The 16,815-nt window shown below is 39.7% G+C and overlaps 1 protein-coding gene across 17 annotated transcripts in view; it reads left to right on the top strand.

The window, feature by feature from the left end:
• Positions 1-16,815, top strand: part of LMO7 (LIM domain 7) — a 129,457-nt gene that overhangs the window by 38,989 nt on the left and 73,653 nt on the right. The window lies entirely within an intron of this gene.

Raw genomic sequence — 16,815 nt, 5'->3', positions numbered from 1 at the left:
GGGGAGACTTATTTTTCGTTGAGGGGAGACTTGAGAGGAATGTGTTCAAGCTTTGGAGAGTCCCACTGTCATCACTGCATGTAAAACTCACTAAAAAAATATAGTTTTCTGCACTTACAGAAACACAAGCATTGGTACCTGACAGGCTCAGGATACCATGGCTGATGAACCACAAGATTTAGTTGACAGGGATCCTTTCCATCTATACTTCTATACTTGAAATAAAAGCAGAGAATTTGTCAGTAGAAAAAGAAAGTTTACAGTGCTTGCTAGGAATTAGCTGGTAGGCTTGCTTGCCATGCTCTAGAAATATTTTAATTGTTGTTACTTGCTCCTCCCACAAATCTGCTTCTAGGCTGTGTTTTTCATGGCTTCATATCCACTTCTACAGCTCTCACTTCTGCTGCATTCAGTGTCTTTTGGTCTTACGTTAATTGCTCCCCACCAAGCCTTTGAGATTTACTAATACTGTTGGTAGGGGGACTTTTTTTCTTTTTGTTAAGCAGGTGTAAACTTTAACTTCAAGAGAGAGGATTTATTTCTAACAGATAAACAGATCCCCCAACTTGAATTTGAGTCTCTTGATCTTTTGATCCTGTTCTTTCTACACCTTCATGGTCCTCTGGACTCATCGTGATTAAGGACTCAAGTTCATTTCCTAAACATTTATTAATCTTTGGGCATCTAGCATCCATTTCTGTCCCTTTTTTTTTAGTTAAAAGGGAGAAAAATACCATTTATTTATTTTTTGACAGAATGGCAGTCTACAGATAACAAAAGCTTTAAAAGATGTATATATATTTTCAAGTTAATGTATTTGACTGCCATATTAGTGTGGTATTTTTCCTCCTCTTCCCTCTGAAAAGTTATGTTCACTTCAAATACTTGGCAGTGTTCTCAGCAGTGCTGAAATGCAATGTTCAACAGGCGTCTTTGGTTGAATCTCCAGAAGGATTTCATTATATTGTTTCTTTGACTTCATGGTTATTTTGAAAACAAACTTATTGAGTAAAATAGGAAGTGAAAGCCTATATGAATAATAAGAGTCTGGTTTCTATGGAATATTGTGCACTATGCTTTTTGTATTGCGGTGGAAGACTGAACTGTTTTTTGGTGGTGTTTTTGTTTTTAATGAAGTGAATGTGTTATTGTCACTTGCTTTTGTGATACATGAATATTTAAAAAATACAATAGCAGCTTTATATTAGCAGAATCACCTAAATTTCAAGTTCATTTTAGACAACTGAAAATGGGCTTCAACTTTCATCTCTAATTTGAGTACACTGCTGCCTAGCAATTTTGGGTTTGGATCTCAGTGGTTTGGGTATAATCATGATGGAATGGATAAATATGTGTCTTGATTAAATGCTGAAATTAAACTTAGCATTCAGTTGTCAAAAATACTGAATTGGTACTGGGCAAACTTAAAAATTCATTAAGCTATTACTGAAGTGCTGCTGCTCCATTTCAGAGGCATGTGTCTCCTGCTGCTTGGGTGAGATCTATCAGTCATCTTAGCTGTCTTTTTTTAATTTTTGTTTGGAAAACTGAACTGATACACTGAGGGAAGAGACCAAGACTAAACAAGTTGCAGGCAAGTGGTGGGAATAGGAGATAGAGGGCAGAACGGAACCATCTTTTGGTGGTGACGAGAGGTGCTCACACCACCCCAGCCCTGAAGTGAAACTCTTATTCCAATGGCAATTAGCAGGACGTGACTGCTGGGAACACCTGCTCCTGCAGCAGCACATCCTAGATCCTTGTGGGTCCCTTCCAACTCAGGATATTCTATGGCTCACAGAGCAGCGTACACGTTTGATTAGTCCTAGATCAATGTCAGCTTGCCCAGCTGAGTTGACGTGCAACCTTATTGCTGCTGCAGAGCTGCAGTGGCAGGAACAGATGCCGCTGCAGCCATCCTGGGCTCTCTTGTCATTGCTGGTCAACAATGAGTGACCAACAAAAATCAACCATGAGTGACCAACATAATGTCAGCATAGCTCTCAAGGAGGTTCCTGAGCAATGACACGTGCAGCCTTCAGGGTACAAAGGACTAATTCCAGTGGTACCTGCAGGAGGTTGTGACTTGCTGCAGGTTGATTTTTAACAGCACACAGAGGGTGATGTGCTTGCAGGATTCCTGAAGGGAGTTTGCTTGGACATGGCTGTTTGCTTGCTTTAATTACCTTTCAAGAGACTGTGAAGGGCAGTTAACACCACTAAATGTATGCTGAGAGAATGTTATTTGTTGAAAACTTTGCACTTGAAATATCTTCTGGAGAATGAAGAACTAGTTTCTGCTTATCTTTCCAATTGTATAAAACACACAGTACAAAGAGCAATCCATATTTTTTCCCTAGTACAGCAGCAAACCAGTACAGAGTAGCAGTTCATGAAGCTCTTAAGCTCTTTGGTGTTTCTAGGGGACAGGGAAAGGGTAAGGAAAAGGTCAGAGAATTGTGGAAGATGGAGTTTCATTTTTCAAGGCAATGAAAGTGCAGTCTGCCTTTAAAAAAAAAAAAAAAACAAAATACGATGCTCTTTGTGGTCCACACTTGTATCAAATAGGCTTACATCAGGGAAATGTGATTTAAAGAAAATTCTCACATTGAAAGATCTTGCTGGGTTGATCTTATTCCCCCTGCTTGGCTCCTGTTATGGAGAAAACACTGCTTATATTGATTTTAGAACAGCACAACTTATATCTAGACAAAGAACTATAAATTTTATGCCTTGTTCCATCTATCAACATGATGCAACTGCACTTGAAATGTGGATAGCAGACAATTCACCTCACCTTCTGAAAAGCTGCCTTGCACTAAAGAGCAATCCCGGCTTCTCTGTTCCCTCCTTTCTTTCAAATGTTGTGCATTAAATGACCATTTCAACATGGTTTGTTGATGCTTCATTCCTTTTGCTGTTTCCTAGCCTAGTGTTACTCCTAAGTTTCTGATGAAGGTGAAAAAGTAATCCCCAAAGACCTTTCCACTTTCCTTTTATCCAAGGTGAAGTTTTTTCTTAAAACAAACCCCACAACTTTTTACTCCTAACAACAAGAACATTGTTTTTCTTGATGTATGGTATTTCTTTCTTTCTTTTTTTTAATGATTCTCTCCCTTTAGTATCTTGAATCTTGCAGCTTCAGGATGTTACTAAATAAAAAGTTGCAAGCTGATTTTGTTTGGAGTTCTCAGGGAAAAATATAATGAATGCTTTGTGGACCCCCCCCCCCCCCCCCCCCCCAAAAAAAAAAGCTTCTCAATAAGTATGTGTTTCCTACTTTTCAGCTTGAATCCCAACATGTGAGATGGTTTGCATATAATTACACCAGGGAGAGGACTTTGGCCTGACAACACGTTTTCCAACAGGGCTCCGTTGAGTGTTTTGAGATGCATCTCTCGTTGTAGTGCCTTTGTTCCCCAGAAACCTCAAATTTCCAACTTAGTTGGCTGAACAAAAAGAGACTGAACAGGGGTGGAAGTCAGAAATCACGAGACAGTGGGAAGATGAATGAGTTCTGTGTAGCATAAGGCAACCTCGACGTATCTGTCAGAATAATTTGTTTTGCTCATTGCTCAGGAGAAACAGCTGTATGGTCTGTAGCAATGCAAAGTTTTTAATAAATGTAAGCTTCCATCTGAGACCTGGTGGTGAAGAAAAAGTCAGTACCTCCTTTGGAAAAAAAGGTAGCTAATGGGAATCCTGCCTTGCAGTGTCCTGACCTGGGCACTTAAGACCATCTGTCTTTTCTCGCAACTAGCATTAATAAGGTGGAAGGGCAATGCTTTGCTCTGCACTGTGGTCAGGAAGAGTATCATCACATCAGAGGCATGAAGGCTGTGGTCAAACCATAGGGCACAGTAGAGAGCTACTGTTTTTTTCAGAATTGTAGATGAAATGCCATCAGCACTTTTTTTTAAAGCTCATTCCTCATTTCAAATGAGCAGAGATGTTGCTCACTAACTCTCTGGGTGAGAGCTGGATGAACATGAGCACTGAACATCATCTTCATGAATTTTGTTTCCCTTTTATATAAGAAAACTGCTCACCAGTAGGCAGGTTTGAACCAGGTAGTCCCAGGTTTAAACATGTGCATCTGAAAAACTGTAGAGTGGGATTTTGTTGTTGTTCTACTGTGCAACTGGGGTTGCTTTAGGGTGAAGAGTGTCTTGCTAGTTTTCCAAGTAGTATTTTTCAAACACTTAAATTCCTAGTTCACCCAGGCCCAACATGCCCTTCTGACAAGTGCTACTCAAACATCATTCCATCTCTCCTTTAATACAATCTAATATAACAGCACTATATAACTTAGAGTATTTACTTTATGTATCAGAAGGAATTAATTCCGCTTGCACCAAAACAGCCACCTGAAAAAGAGAGGGAGAGCCACTTTGTTATGGAGATCATCAACATATAACTCCTAAACCAGTAAAGTAGGGAGTAATAAAGGGAAGAAGGGAGAAATATGGAAGAAAATTAAATTATACCAAAATAAAAGGGAGATAAAGACAAGGGTGGAGAAGATAAAAAATGCTGCCACTAAAAAATATTTTTCTGAGCCTTTGTGTCTAAGGCTTTGCAAACCTTGGAGACGCCCTGGTACTTCCTTATCAGTTGTCATCAGGTATAGCTGGCCAAAATTTTCTGTGGGAATGTTTTCTTGACACAGTTTGTTTTTTCCTTGTTGGAGGAGAACGGGAATGTCAAGCAGAAGAGATTTTTCACTCTGCTGTAGGACATCTTAAAACAAATTTTTTGAGATAAAATCCACACAACACTGAAACAATCTTCATTTTCATTGTGTTTTTTTTTCTGGGGATTTGGCTGTGAAGTTCCCTCTCTAGATTATATAAACTCAAATTAGTTATGTTTTCCACTTAGAAAATTTAAAAAAAAAATGATGGCAATATTAGTATGTTCTTACAGAGAATTTTAAAAACAACTCTACTTTTCAAATATTTTGGAGTCATTCCTTCATGCTGAAAATCTTGACTGTATTCATTTTTTCCTACTTCTCAATTCCTTGTTTTTTAGTATGGCCTTTACACAGGTCTGTGGTTTCGGTCTCCTTGCATTTTGCTTTTTCTTAAAAAAAAAAAAGTTATTTCAGCTTTTTTTAGTATCTTAGTCAATTTGCAAATCAGAAGTTTAATAGTATGGACTACATTAGTAATATTAATACTAGCTTGTGTGGTATGAGAGAATAAATGTATGGGAACCTCTTCTTCATTCTATTCCTTATGGAAAATGTGGAGAGGCAAATGCACAAATATATGGAATAAGTTGCATAACAGCTACTGTTGTTTATTTGGCCTTGCTACCAAAAAAAAAAGGCTCAAACCTGGATAGAATTGCTGGTAGTGCAGCAGCTAACAGTATCCCAAATCTCTTATAAGAAATATTTAGCCTCGTAAATTTTGGTTGGGAGCTGACTAATGAGTTAATAAGCATTTGACTTGCTCTGTTTGCTCATCTGTTTCTTTTTGCAGTGACAAGAGGGCTGGACGTGCTGAGGGAACATTATACTGAGTGATGCGGAACGTTGCTTTTTCTCCTGAAGGTTTAAGAAACCTTTCTGACAAGTACCAGGGTGTGTTGTAGCTAATGTGGCCACAAGCTCTGCCTCGAGTCCTGCCTCCATTGCACGGCCTCTCCCTCATGGCTGATCTGTCTTGTGTGTTCGATTCCTCTTTGGACTGTAAATTCGGAGGTAGAGGTTGTGTGTGTACGCAGCACTTTTTCAAAGAATGAAGTTGCACAAGTACTATGTGATGTGCTTCACCTGCAAGCTGATTAGTCCGATGTTGCCTTTTTGTAAGGCAAGGCACAAGATGATACAAACCTTTTTCAGAAAAAAAAATAATTTTAATGTGAAAACAAAAGGCAGAAGGCTTAACCACCTACTTTTCAGATGAATATGCACAGCAAGTTGTTGGAGAATTCAAAAGATGAGTGTTTAAGAGACTTCTGTTTACCTGGTGCAATCTTTGCTTACATGAATGGAGTTTTACAGTAACAATTTCTTGTTTCTTGTGACTTCTGTCCATACTTTAATGTGTCTGAAAGTTGAGAGGAATGGGGAGAAAGTGAATTTGGTTTGATGGAACTTGTGCTGTTCATCCACCTCCCATCACATCTGCTTTCCTTCATAAGGCACCCTGCAAATTTTTAGGCAGGCTTAGTAACATTTCAGATGACAGAAACTATCAGTTTCTCCTTTATAGTAGTAATCTATCTCTCAACATCCCTTTTACGCTGCAGGTAACAAAATACTTCTCAAAACTGTTATTTTCCTTTTTCCTGTGGGAGGCAAGATTATTTTAAATAAAGAAATGTTAATTGCAAGGAAGGACAGTGTAATTCTAAGCAATCGTATTTTACTATGCCTTAAAAAATTTGAGAAGTTCTCAATGCCTTTTTTTCCCTTCTCTCCTTCGTATATTTCAGCTTTATGCCTAGCTTGAAACCTGTCTGCTCTGGCAAATTACCCAGTTTTATCGAATATTGAAGAGCATTTTAATGTGGTATGTTTATGGCATTGCTTCCAGTAAGTGCAATAACATCTCCAGACCTTTAAGAAGCTTGAACTAGGTGAGGGCTTCTACATGACTGTTACCAAATAGGTGACTGGGATACACCTTAAGTATCTAGTTTTGTTCTGACAAGTACAATTACATGGGAGGGGAGACTTTTTTCTTTGATCAGTGGTCCAGCTGAAGTGCTCAAACAAGTTTCCTGGACGTAAAAGAATTTATATTAGTCTACGAAAATATCTTTTCCGCTGTGAAGTGACAGAGGGATGGTATTTCAAATATAACCATCAAACAGTGTGTTGCATTTTTTTACTTAAGGAATTTTAGTGAAATTTTTTCAGCACTATGATAAAATGCAATTGGAAATTAGCATGTATATTTCCAATGTAAAAATCAGACACTTTAGTTACTTTTACTTCAAATTCATAAACAGATTACCTCAAATTTGGAGAATAATGGAAAACACACACTGGAATGAAAATGCTGACAATTTATAAACTGACTGATTTTTTTTAAAACCTGATCACTATTGCTTAAGTATTTAAGGAAATTTTTACCTTTGTATTTAAAAAGCTTTTGAAATGTTACGTCTCAAAATGCTTCATGAGAGGGTACTTACCATTGTTTCAATTCTACACCTCAAGCATGTGGAGCATGGGCAGAGGAGTTTCAATGGCCTTCCTGAAATCAACCAGGAAGGTCAGGACAGGGATGAAATTTTTGATTTTTCAATTCTCTCAAACTATACAACAAAACAAAACGTTTGCAGTGAGTATAGAGAACTTAAAACTATAAATTAAATGTTAGGAACGATGTGGGAATGTACATAGAACTATAAATCATTTCTTGTATTCTTTCTGCTGTCTTATGGGAAGGAGAAATATGGTTTGTATGAAAATACCCTTGTTAGACAATTAAGAAAAGAGGGCTGTATACTAGAAAGGAAGTATGGTTATTAATAGTTGGGGATGATATTGTTCTATAGTTTTTCAATGGCTGATAGTGGGAGTACGTAATCACTGCAGTGGTTTACTGATGTTTTGTGCCCTTCTGCTTGAAAACATATGGCATGTTTCAGCCTTAGCTATGAATTTCCTTTAATTGTTTTCTGTTGCTGCCTAAACACTTTGAAATGTAGGGTGTGGAGAAAGGGGAGGTTGATGCAAACTCTTTGTGACATTTTTAGTAGCTGCTCAAGACTTCTATCAGGCAGAACGAAATCCAGCTGCTGTAATAAACCGGCAGAGTTTTGGGAGGTGAAGATGAAGTGAAATGTATCCAGAAAGATGTAAATGGTGAGAAATTATTTAGTTGAAGACCCCAAAGCACACACCCCAAGAAATGGTAATTCAACTGCTAGCCCTGAAATCTTATCAAGGGGTGGTAGGGGCTGTGCATATTGGTTCATCTCTGTGAATTCGAGATTGTATTTTGGGAGGTTTTAAATGAGACTGTATGTTCCAAACTGATGTGTCCATTGAGTTACTAGGAGGAGATGTCAAAATGCTAATTAGTTAGTTAACAATTTTAAAACAGTAAAATAATATTACTGGCTTCAAGAATTTTCTAATGGGGAAAATTTTCGTCCATCCTTCAGCTCTAAACTAAAGCTCCAAACAAGTATGACCATTTTTCCTTCAACTTGCCATCACCTAACAAAATACATAAATATGGTTGTCAAACTGCAAAAAATTTCCATTTCTCAACTCAATCAGCTGTAGTCTGTGGTATGCTCTCTGTATACTCTGTCACTTACGTGCTATTTTTATTTTCTCAAATATCTGATGACTGTTTCTGTGCTTGTAGAGAAACATTCTTTCCAGTTTGGAAGGAAATGTTAACCATGTAGAAAAGGTACACACCTTAAGTTAAACTGTTGACATTTATAATCTGATTTATTCTACGTTTGCCAAAGAAATGCAGGTTTGAGACTTCTTGCGGTAGACAGTGTCTTTGTGTTGAATCTTCATAGGGCAAACGCTACAGTGCTTTTCTCTCTGTCTTGTCAGATATTTATTGCTCTGAATTCTAAACACCTCACATCAATTTCCAAAGAAACTAGTTGTTAATTGCAGCAGTGATAGTTTCTTTTTTTTTTCCTGTGGTATCAGTGCTGGAGCTGTATATCTGTGTTACTCACTGTTCTGTTTGGTACACATTCTTCATACCACATCTCTCAACGCCTGTCTGAACACCTCTGCACCCATGTGCCTGTGCTGAATCACCCTCTGGTAATGTGCGTAAAAGCTAGTAAACACTGTGCCAACACCTAACGCGCAGGTTTCATAAACAAAACAAACAAAAAAGGTGGTAGGATGCTGCTCCTCTTGGGAAACAAAAGATGTCTGTCTGCGGCTGCTGAAGAAGGAAAAGTTAAAGGGAACTTCCAAATTCTTTTAAGACCGAGTACTAAATCACAGTTGAAAATCAGGAACCATGTGAACTGAGGATCTGAGGAATTTGCTCTATTTCAAGTCCTCTGGACAACCAGTGGGGCTGAATTTCATCTATATCAAATGGTTAACCTGTATGAACGAAAACAGAAAAACGTGTATTAAAAAAAAAAACAAACGTGGGGGAGGGGCAAAAAGGAAAAGCAAGCTCTGCCAAAACTTTCAATGTTTCGAGAACAAGAATTCTTATTTTATTAGTCATTAGGCTTCAGGGGAGTTTCACCTTTAAGAGGATTACTGTCATCACAACTCTGTATAGTGGGATAAATTGGCATTAGAGTGTTTCTACACACTTTGCTTGTAAAGTCTGTTGCTTTTTATAAGTTGTTCAGAGTGAAAAGTACATCGCTTATTTATTTATTTGACTTTGATTGGAATGTGTGTAAGTGGTGGGAAAGTTAAGGCTTGTCTAAACAAGGAAATAGCCTGGGATGCTATTCCATACCAACTTTTCGAGCCTATATTTGCTTTACAGTCAACGTTGCCTGTTAACTGAGTGAGTTAAATTCCCTTTGTATTGCCCAAAATGGGATTAAGCCGAGAACTGCACGGAGCTCTCCTGACTGGAAATGTCTGTCTGCCCAGGGTGTCCAAGTGCTGTACTTTTGCCCTTCGCCTCTCTAGTTTACCTTATTTGGTAACAGTGACATCCCTGAAACACACCTGCCCTTTATGACTTGTCAATTTCTCTTATCACTGAAGTATTCATTTGGAGTATATACTGTTGCTATATTGCCTTAGTGAAGTTTACACTGCAACATGATAGAGATGGGGTAGGCCTGGAAGGGACTTCAAGTCCTTGAAGCCAGTTGGTCCCTTCCTGTGTCAAGCATGTAGAACACTATGAACGTAGAAGTCCTACCTCTAAAAAGAAAATGAGTGGGGTTTTTTTGTTGTTGAGATTGAGGTTAAACAACATGAATTGCTACTGTTGGAAATAACTCGTGGAGCTCAGTGCTGCAAGAGGTTGCAGACATTGAGGTGAACTGGGTAGAGTAGGTCTTCTGCTGGCTGTTACCCACAGTGATGGGGAGTGCTGGGGCTGAGAAATGAAGCTGGGGGAAGGTCTTTCATTGCATACCTCATATTTATGTGTGTCCATAACCAGCTGCTATCATCACATTTACAGTTGGAGATTTTGGGATGGATGGGCCTTTTTGTCTGAAACCTAAGTGTTTGTTTTCTAAGGCTGTTTCAGAAGGTGGTTTCCATAAAAGTTAAACTCTAAGACCTGCTGCAACAGCTGTAGGTGAGTGAACTGCAACAGCAAAGAGGAATTTTATACTTCTTGATTATGATTTGAAATTATTGATGCTTGGAACAGACAGTTCATGCCAGCGTTCTGGCAGCATGAACACAAGGTTTTTGAGGGAAAAACTGGAAACGAGTCTTTGAATCTTTGGAGAGTTTGTTCCTTGTATCTCTAATCATGCACAGAGCTAAGCAGTAGGGAAGACTTGTCTGTCAAGGATCACAATAGTATTCACAATTTTATTATTCTACATTATATGGAAAAACAGCAGAGGGCACACAAAGGGGAGTGGCAAAGCAATTAGTACTGTTTGAGATCTTTGGCCAATGTAGTGCTCCATGCATTCTGCTATAGGTGGGATAATTTACAGAACAGAAGCCCTGAGGTCATTTTAAGTTTAATTACGCTTGCAGGATTTTTTTTAATTTTGGGACCAAAAAGGGAAAAAGAAATAGTTTAGTTATTCCACCCACTCCTCCTACTTCCAGTTCAAGACTGAACCCATTATGAGCCTTCTGCAGAAACAGCAAGAGCTGTAAGAGCTCGGGCCGTTGCATTTTGTAGATGGGACGAACATGTGGCAGGCACTCGGCAGTCTGCTGTGCAAGGCCAAGGTGGTAATTGCAGTTCCTTGCTCCCAGGCCTGTGGTCAGACCACAAGGTTCAACCCCATTCTCTGCTTTCCCCCCTCACCCCTGTTACCACCCCCCACACCCACAACAAGTGCTAATAATCGAAACATAGCTCCGAGGAAGAGCAGGTCACCTAACTCGTTGAACGAGATCCTTTTGCAGGTTTCTTCCTTTACCCCACCTCTGAACATAAACAACATGTAGCTGTGTTGTGATGCTGTTGCAAAACACAGCTCTAAATTCTTTATTGTACTGATTTGAGCCAGCTTTAGTGGCTAGCGTGATGCTGTGTATATGAAAATTGTTTGATACCTTCAAAACAAACCAAAACCCACCCTCTTTTTGTCATAGAAAAATTCCCTTTCTTGAGGGAATGCAGATGTCAAGAAGGTTTTCTCATGAAGGAGATGTAGCATAAGGTTTCAAGATTACTCCAAATGTTTCCATAAACATAATACTAAGAAACATATCTGCTAAACATGGGCTATTCAGATGATTCTTCAGAAGTTGTTAGCCATAAAAATATATCTCTCTCCTCCTAAAATGTCAAAAGTCTTGTTGCTAGGCTCTCTGTAGGTACTGGGTGGTGGTTTTTTTCTTTTTTTTGTCTTTCTCCTATTTGGGAACCTGGAAATTGAAAACAACTTCTGGCACCAAATCACAGTCTGGATGATGCTGTAACATTTCAGTGCAAATCTGTTCCATGGTACTGAGAGCATGGGGTGCTGGTATGAAATTCTGTTCCCTTCCTTCCCCATCACCCTCTGCAAAGAAAAAATTACAAAACAAAAACCTAAAATCTAACCCCAACAACAATAAAAACTTGAATGGCAAAAGAAGTAAGAGCTATAAGTGAAGTGGTAGGTATTTTGCCCAAGAGTAGGAGACAACATGGAGGACTGCTTTTGTTTATTGGCCTATCCAGCCTGGAAAAAGCAGAAAAACACCATGTTAATTAAAGTGTTTTTCTCCCAGGTGCCAACTCAATCAAAAGATGTGCCATAACTTGTATGCATGCAAGATCTCCCTGTGTTTTAGTGTATGTGTAGAGCTTCAGAGAAACAGTTAACTAAGGAGATGACAGGCTTACCACACAACATGACTGCACCCTAAAGAAAGCAAATGTATTTACACGCTTCTTTAAATTAATATTCCTGCCTCACCCAGATAATCATGATAATGAGGGATTTATTTTTTAATTAAATTGCAACTCATATATGCAAGCTGAATTTAGTGTGATCTTGCATTGCATGTATAGCCAAAATAAGATCGTTTCCAATCCTTATATGGAGACCTCTCCTCATTCCCTTTCACTTTGTTCTTGCATTGTTACATGATAGATTTTTTATTTTTTTAATATTTTACCAACTATGCCTCCCTTCTCTGTTTTTTCTACTTAAGGCCACTTCTTCCTTGATCCTCTTTCAGTTTTACTTTTCTTTATCTTCAATTCCCTGTTGCTCATGCTATTTTTTTCCATGTAAACCTTTTTTTTTCTTTAAAGATCTTGAGGAGCCTGTGTACTTCCCCACTACCACCAGTGCTGTATGCCTGTCTTCATAGTGCTGCATCATCTTTATCTCAAACTCTTACCATGTTGATGTCTGGAGCTGACCACAGGTGCAAACACAGCACCACTGTCATTTGTGATCCCCATTTTAGATTTAATATTATTTTTAAAGGAATTTGTCCACGCTTTCATGTTTTCTTACATAGTGACTGGTTCTTTGCATTCTGGAGGGTAGAGATGGGAATGAGCAGCCCAGCCTTGCCTTTCCAACCCTATTCATCTGATGGAGCTAGAGGGCTCTGGCACAGCCCATCTGCCCTTTGCTGGGAGAAGAAGCAGGGCTGAGGCCCAGCAAGAAACAGCAGGGAAGTAGCACTGTGGGAAAGCTCCAGCTCTTTCCTCTCCTGTCAGTGAGTGTGCAGGAGCAAGGAAGGCAGCCCTGCTCTGCTACGATATCAGAGGGAGGGCATGGACCACAGTCTCACCAGCATTTTATCTATGTGAAAGCGAGGCATGGCGAAGACAAAGGCTGTTCATTATACTGGCATGCCATCTTCTCTTGTTTTCAATGCTGGTTAGAGGGGAATACCTTGGCAACAGGCAGAGGGCAGGTTCTATGTTTTGTGATTCCCTGTGGGGACCAGAGAGGCAGGTGCATGCCTGAAAGTGTGTGGTATCGTTTGTCATTCCTCCGAACTGCAGGGTTTAAATGCCAGCTTGTGGATGACCTGCTTCCCACTGCAGGCTGGGTCTCTCTCGTGTTACAACTTTGCAGAGGTTTTGGGTGCGGTTTACTTTGAAGTTTGTGGCGAAAATGAGATGCTAAACGGTAATAGCTATACCTAGTCAGCGTTCTGTGGTGTGCTTTTAATGTAAGTCTTTACTGCTTGTGGGAAACTGAAGTTGTGCTTGGAGCATCTGAAATGCTTTACTGTTTCCTCATGTACATAGATAGTCTAGGGAAAAAACACACAACCTGTCCTCCCAATCTCCTTCTGACCTCCCCACCCCCTCCCACTGAAACGCTTAGAAAAAGTAATAACATACCCAAAATGAATTGCACTTGAATTTTGTGGTTAACACTTCAGGCTTTATTTTTGTTATGATTTAAGAAGTGTAATCGTGTGATGCTAATTCCAACTTTAGATGCTCATGGATATGCATTGATAAAGCTCTATACTGAAAGCATCTAGTTGATTTTTGTCTCCTTCCCTCCCATTAGTTCGGAACATTCTTGTTTTAATGGTCAGAAACTTTTTTTTTCCCTCTCCCTGAATGTATTTGGTCTTTTGGTCTGTTTGTGTATCCCTGTGACACAATGCTTTGGGACTGGTCAGCTCTTGTCTTCCCTTCGCTGTTACTCCCCTTGTGCGTGTAGGTAGCAACAGTATTGTTTATCATGCTTCATAGACCCAGGGACCTACAGGCCAGTCAATCTCACTTCTGTGCCTGGAGAGACCATGGAGCAAATTCCCCTGGAAAATTATGCAAAAAGCTATGCAAAGGCACATCGAAGCACATGGAATGTAAGGGGACAATTGGTTATAGCCAACACGGCTTCACTAAGGGTAGATCATGTCTGACAGATCTGGTGGCCTTCTACTATGGGGTTACAGCATTGGTGGATAGGGAAGGAGCAACTGATGTCATCTACTTGGACTTGCACAAGCAGGAGTTGGACTTGATGATCCTAGTAGATCCCTTCCAACTCAGGATATTCTATGATTTGATGCTATCCTTAGCATAGACCTTATAGTGGCCTTCCAATACATAAAGGGGGCCTACAGGAAAGCTGGGGAGGGTCTCTTTGTCAGGGCATGTAGTGTTAGGGCAAGGAGGGATGGCTATAAACTAAAAGAGGGTAGATCTAGATTTGGCATTAGGAAGAAATTCTTGACTCAGAGGGTGGTGATGCACTGGGATAGGCTGTCCAGAGAAGCTGTGGATGCCCCATCCCTGGAAGAATTTGGATGGGGCTTTGGGCAAGCTGATCTAGACAGAGGTGTCCTGTTCCCGCTCCCCCCACCCAATGACAGGGGGATTGAAACTAGGTGATCTTCAAAGTCCCTTCGAACCCAAACCATTCTATGACTCTGATTTTATTGTCATACCAAAACCAAATTCTCATGTTCTCTGCTTATTGTATAGGGTCCCTGCCTTTTTCCTTATTATCCTACTCCTCTTTCTTTGCAATTCTGCTGATTAAATCTTCCTTAAAATTAGATGCTCTGCCCTGATGTACAGAGATTAGGAGCATCTTGCTGGCAGAAGGGTTGTAGGGATACAGGCATGAAAACCATTTTTCTCAAGCACACTGTATGGGTGTGTTGTGGTCACCAAGAAATAGATCTGGTATGTTGTGTTTCTCTAGATGTTTGAGGTCTACATTTTTTTAAAGTATTTTTCTGTGTGTGTGTGTACCAAGTATGATGAGATTGATTGCACTACAGTCTTTGAAGTTGAAGAGGTAACAACCATTAGTCTTATTAAAGTACAGTTATATTCCATGACTTGGTAAAAGGAATAGTGTGGCGGTTGCTATATTTGAGCACATTAATCACAGAACAATGTTCCTGTTCACATTTCCAATGATGAATCTAATTGTTGACAGCTTGTCATTTTTTTTCTGCTTATTTCTGTGGTACTACTTAAAATTCATTTTCAGGTTCATTATTCTGTTAAACGTTGAAGTGTCTGCTAGATATTTTGAGACTTGTAGCTTCAGTGATCTACTAATGATGATTAGGGATGGTCAAGAATAACTACAAGCACAGATTAGTTGAAGGTACACTTTTTTTTGTCAATATCCAAACTCAAGCAACAGACTTTTGGGTGATCTTTCTGCTTGGGTATGAATCCCAGGCCCTGGCCATAAGAGGGTTTGCAGCTGGGACAGTCACCTGAGAGATGGTAAGGATGATCAAACTGATGGTTTGGGAACTGTGGAAAGGAAGATTTTCAGCTGTTTTAGCCTGCACACAGGTGAGTGCCAAAACTGGCTGTGTTTTTTCTTTTTTTAATTATTTTTAAATTTCCCTCTTCCTTTCTGGCACACACTCTAAATGCCATATATGAGTTATTTATTAGGAAGTTCATGTTTGATAGGTTTAATTGCTACAACACCTCCAAACTTCATTCTCTCATATGCCAACAATTTGGTTGTTGTACAGCTAAGCCACCACTGATGAGCAAGTAATTCTGTCTTTATTACACTCCGGGTGTAGGCAGCGTTTGTTTTTTCTAAATCTGACTCTTCTTCCTTGTTGATATGCACAATACACTCATTCTCTGCAGTTTGGTTGATATAAGCTAGTTTGGGAGGCTGCTCTGTGTTTTGGCAACTGGTACACCCATCAGAGCACACTATTTTGGAACTTGCAGCAAGACCATAATTAGTGGCCTTTCACATATGAAGGAAACTGTGCCTTTTCAAGTTTTTGAGGTGTTGGTACCAAGGTTACACTTGAATACAAATGGTGCATCTAGCCAGCTTTCCTTGAAGGTGCAAGGAAGATGGGAAGGAAAAGGAAGTGTCCCCCATTAGGTTACACCCCTCAGCACAAAGCTCTATCTTGGCCACATGTGCAGGCAGCCTTTTGGGTGCTGCAGGAGCTGGTGCAGAGGTGAGGTTACCTGTCCTGTACCGTTCCCTGTTGCTTCTGCTCATGTGCCACCATGTCATGTCCCCTGCTGTCATTGTCAAGTCACTTCTCTCCTCCCCCTCAATATCCAGCAGAACAGCCCCCACTGGAGCATGTCAGACCTTGGGGCACAGCACTGCTGGGTTGGCAGTCAGCTGGGATCGTTCAGATGTGGTAACACAGAGCCTGAAGCCTGCATGGGGAATACCTTGTTCAAATATTTTCCTTGAATGAAACCACGTTTGCAGACAGATAAGAAATACCGGAATCCTGGGGAGCTTCAAAACAGAAGGTTGTGGGGATTCTTGGGTTTGTTTTACTTAAAGTAAAAACATATACTTTTTTTTTAGTCTGTATTTGAAGCAGCTGTTACTTCCTCTGTGGATTTTTTTTCTATTTTAGATGAGATATTGTTATATCCAGTGAGGATATGTCATAAAAATAAATAAATTAAGAAAAAAGGTTGGGGGGGGCATTTCAAGTATATGAAATTGCTGATGTGGAGCTCTTTCATACTGTGAAACTCATAAAAGTACCTTGACTTTACAAACACTCTGAATGACATGGCTGTATGCAGTTTATGAATTAAGTAACTCCGTGTACCTTTTCCTGTGGCGTTCAACCAAACTGAGAAGTGCGCAAGAGGGCAAATTCTTTTGTTGTTGATAGCATTCCATGTTAACGAGAAGGAATTTCTTGCTTATAGCCTATTGTTTTTGAAGTGGAAAGAGATCACAAGTTGTATAATCTCTCTATATATCGTTAGAGTCTGGTTTTTCTTCACACCCCCCCCC

Source organism: Anser cygnoides, chromosome 1 (assembly GCF_040182565.1).
Source record: "Anser cygnoides isolate HZ-2024a breed goose chromosome 1, Taihu_goose_T2T_genome, whole genome shotgun sequence".
Classification (NCBI taxonomy): Eukaryota; Metazoa; Chordata; class Aves; order Anseriformes; family Anatidae; genus Anser; species Anser cygnoides.
This window is presented reverse-complemented; position numbering and strand designations above follow the sequence as displayed.